We start from the raw sequence: 4,583 nt of genomic DNA on the forward strand, positions 1-4,583 counted from the left end.
AGCAATTAGATTCTAAATTAGCTCCCAATTCAGACCGGCAAAAAAAACTAGGAATACATGTCAATATCTGTAACATTTGTGCAGTGAACTTGATTTTATCCATTTAGTTATTTACTGACATGTCGTATTAGTGTCTGTCCTTGTACTTTCCCGCCTGCACAAAATGTTCCTTCTGCACACTCCCTGTGGTGACTGCTTAATCAAGATGACAAGCAGTTTAACAACCACTTCCTAATTGGATTCAGCGATAATTAGACCTTAACCAAACACGCACCCTTTTGTTACTTTGAAGAATTCTGGCCCTTTACATGTTTTACCTTGGAAGTTGTGTAGCACCCATTATCAAAGAACAATTACAAAAATGAATTCAATGAAAACTGTTTATCCTCCTCTTTGTTAACTTACTTTACACCATCTCTCAGTTTCCTGTTCCCTGCTGATGTGTCTTTCACCTTTTTGGTGTTGCTCCACCTTTTTCTCCACGGCACCTACAGGTATAGAACCAACACGGCAGATGACCTCTGTTCAGCTCTGGGAGAGACTGAACTTTCTATCTCTGCAGCAACACTTTCTCTGCATAGAAATCCAAACATTGCTCATAACACTGCTGCTAAGAGACTGCAATCAATACTCTATGTTTCATAGGATTTATGTAGGGCTAGTACTATTGCCCACAAACTCCCAATAGACATCTGTTCACTATAAGTATAGGCCACAAGAGAAGAAATAAAAACTAAATGAAAGAGAAATGGTGATATTTTGTGTTTGGTGTTGTGTTTTACTTAGGGAGTCTTGCCATTTGTGATGGATTTCTCCTAAACTGGAGCGGCAAATTGGCAGAGTAGATATTTCACTCTGTTATGTTTATGATTTAGCTTCTCCTTTTTACGGGAGAGAACAAAAGTGTGGTCTCCAGGGGTAATATTTCACTGCAGTAAAAAAAATGGGCAGCGGGAAGCATGATAAATAGTGTGTGAACGATTGAAAGACATGAAAGGTAGAAGAATGAAAAAGGCAAAAGGCAGTTTCTGCTCTTGGGTTAGGGTTAGATGTTCTTTTATGTTTATATCAAGGCATAAATAAAGTTGCTTAGGCAATCAAGGAGCCTTTAAACAAGTTCATTTAATTTCTGACAACGTTTCTGTAGGCAGGATTGTTAGAATTATTTATGCATCTTGCATTTTAGAGGAAATTCGACATGGGGCTTATTACAAAGGGCGGACGATGGAGCAGAATGACAATACATTCGGTTCTCCTCACTGATTGCAGTAAACTGACACATGAGGGCTGTTGTGAGACAACGGTGGGAAGTGAGCTTTGCTTCCAAGGCTAAGAGGAGGCTGTTGTTGAATTCAAATCACGCATTATACACATGGTGGCACAAAGGGATTAAATGTGTTTTTTTCACTCGTGTCCACATACACCACAGGAGTCTAGAATTCTGACTTTCTTTGATTTCATTGTCTCTCCAAAACAGGCTGACATCCATTAGTGCTGGCAGGCAGAGGATTGAGATGGATGTGTTCCCATTTGAACCATCCCTCTGCCTGCCCTGCAGGGTCTCAGAGAGCTCAGGAGGACTGAGAGCTGGAGCTGTCCCAAGGTGGCTTGGACTGTTTCAGTTATGATCTCTACCAGTGGGTGGAATACCAAATACACAATGTGCTCCTATGAGGTCATCTAAATATTGGACATCTTTCTATCTGCTTTGTGCTTCCTTGTGCATGAGCACAGGCACATCCCTTGAGAACACTGCATCTTCAAAGGTCAGTCTCTAAAAAAGGAATCTATTCACTTCAAACATGACCACTCTATCTCCATTATCTTGGCCCGCATGGCAGATTATGGGCAAAAAGATGGCAACAATGTGAAGAAAATACAGGACCAGCTTGTTTCTTAACAAGAATGTATTTATTCAAACTGCACTAGTTTTCACTGAATGTTTTCCTTTGGTAAGCTGTGTAAAACGTCCTTCTCTCCCTTGGATTTGACATCAAGGCTGTCGAATAGTCTAAAAACTTTTTTGTTTTACAATCAACATTATTTACAACAAATAGCAAGTTATCTCAGTGATAAACATAAAATGTACAATTAAAGTAAACATTCCTGTTATAAACAGAATAACACCCCCTAAGAAGGATGTTTTTTGTAATGGTGTCTTGCCATTTAAGCACCATTATTCCATAACTGAAATAACCTGCTATCAGATGTATAATGTGCAAGTGAACAGTGATAGTGGATGTTGTTGACGATGTTGCTGCATTGAGAATTTGTGGGACAGTGTTCCCTATGCTTGTGCGGTGTGAAGGCAGCATAAAGGAGATAAGCACCTTTCCTTAGTATTTAGAGAATAACAACAGCTTATTTCATGGCTGTATACTTAACACTTCAGGGTCATTTCACTCTTTCTGAGCCAAACAGACTATTCGAGCGCAGCTCTACTTTCTGTCTTCTGCGGTCGCTTTGAGATATGTGTTATCGGAATCCAAATGCTCATTTAACCCAGTGCCCACCTCACCACACTTCAGGCCACAACTTGGTGAAGATCTTTAACCATGATAAATGGGTAGCCATTAGGATGATGATTTTCAAAATGGTCTGATTAAACCAGTGATGTTAATTGTTCTCGCGATGAAAGGTCAGGCTCAGCATGTGTCTGAGCAAATGCGCCACCAGCGTGGTATTTGATGAGACTTTCTCGATTAAATGATCCACAGGGAAACAAAGACTGAGACCGGCCCTTTCAGCTCCCAACAGACATTTATAGAACATGCTGGGTTCTGAAAGCACTTTAGCAATAGAAAGCTGTTTGTCGGACCATCAAATGTTATGGAGAATGGATCCCTCTACACCTCCTTAAACAAAAAAACACAGCCACAAACACTTTAAGCACATAAATAATAGTTTCAAGTGTGTGTAGTTAAGCTGTTGCACACAGACATGCTCTGACACTCCCCCTCCTTGCTACATGCTGGATTTGGCCTTCCCCTGCCGATAAGCTGAGGTACCCCCCTCTCTTTTGAAGATTAGAAATGATCAAAGCTATGCTCATTCCACGCTCACATTTCTTCCCTCCAAACGGCAGGTGGGAAAACCCCATTGGCCCACATACACATGCAAACATACTCACAAACACACACACACACACACACACACCTCTGTACCAGCCAGCAGGGTAGGCTTCAGGCATGCTCGAGAGGGCAGGGAGATACACGACCAAATCCTGCTTAGAAACTTTCTATTACCCACACATCCATTCTCATGACATTTTAATGTTTGGCACAGGACTCATTTACAGGTGAATCACGTTGCTTCACGACATTTCCACTCCAAGTCATAGACATGTTTTGATTCTGAAAAATGTTACAGTCACACTTCAAAAGATTTCATTTATTTCACTTATGTTTCATGTTTCCGCTGCTGTTGGTGAAATTTCGTATTATTGCCGCCTTCTTTTTGCCAGTGTGTCAGTGCTGTGCATGTGTGTGTGTGTGTGTGTGTGTGTGTGTGTGTGTGTGTGCGTGTGTGTGTGTGTGTGTGTGTGTGCGTGTGTGTGTGTGTGTGTGTGTGTGTGTGTGTGTGTGTGTGTGTGGCAAACTGGTAACCCCCTAGGTCACAGCCCCACAGCTGCTGAGCTGAGACTTTAACGAATGTTTCGCCCAAGGCGAGTCAACGTAACAAAGCCATTTATTAGTGTATGTGTGTGGTTGTGTGTGTATATGGGTTGGTTATCTTGTGTGTGTTTCAGTATGTTCCTGCCAATAAATGAATCAGAGCAGTGTAGCGAATAGGGGGGTTGATATTTCAATATGAACATTTCACATGGTGCTTTGGGGTTGGGGCCCAGCGGCAGTGGGCATCGAGCTGGTAATTCTTACCACTGTGATCAAAGGCGAGGTTCTCAGCAAGCTCCCCGACCACCCACTCGCCTTTCCCCTTATTTCCCCTTCCCTCCTGTCTCCTCTCTGCAATAATCAGAGCCCAGAGAAACCAGGCGTGAGTTTTAACCCTGTGGTGGTGTGGCTTATTGTCCCTAAGTCTAACATCCTTCTGGTCAAGGCCAAACAACTCCTTTACCGTCACTCTCCATGCTCTAGCTGCACCTTTACAACTTCTTTCAGCCCACAAACCCTGGCGGTGCTGCTGCCTCGTGCCTCCCCTGTGCTTCCTCTCTATAATTTTCTTAAACTCCACACATGATCCAATCTATCACATCCTTGACTAAACCTCTCTTAACACCCATAACTTTCAGTGTAGTTAAGATATTTCATGCTCCCCTTCCTCCTATTCACACATCCATCTATATTTATCCGCTTGCCTGCTGAATATATGAACCAGTTCCTTTTTCCCTCTTTGCTCACCTTTGTTCTGCTTCTTCTGTCCGCTGCTCCTTCGATTCTAATTTGCACTTCAATAGCTCAAACGTGTCACTCATTCTCCAGCGCTATGCATATTTGTTCATTTCGCGGACATACAGCACTGCTGTAACATTCTCAAGGTTACTCTCAGTGTTACCCTACAACAAATCTGGGTCCTTTTATCTAACACAAATATAGCCAGAAGCTCCAAGCAGCCTGATGAGA

This window comes from Gymnodraco acuticeps, unplaced genomic scaffold, assembly GCF_902827175.1.
Source record: "Gymnodraco acuticeps unplaced genomic scaffold, fGymAcu1.1, whole genome shotgun sequence".
NCBI classification, from domain to species: Eukaryota; Metazoa; Chordata; class Actinopteri; order Perciformes; family Bathydraconidae; genus Gymnodraco; species Gymnodraco acuticeps.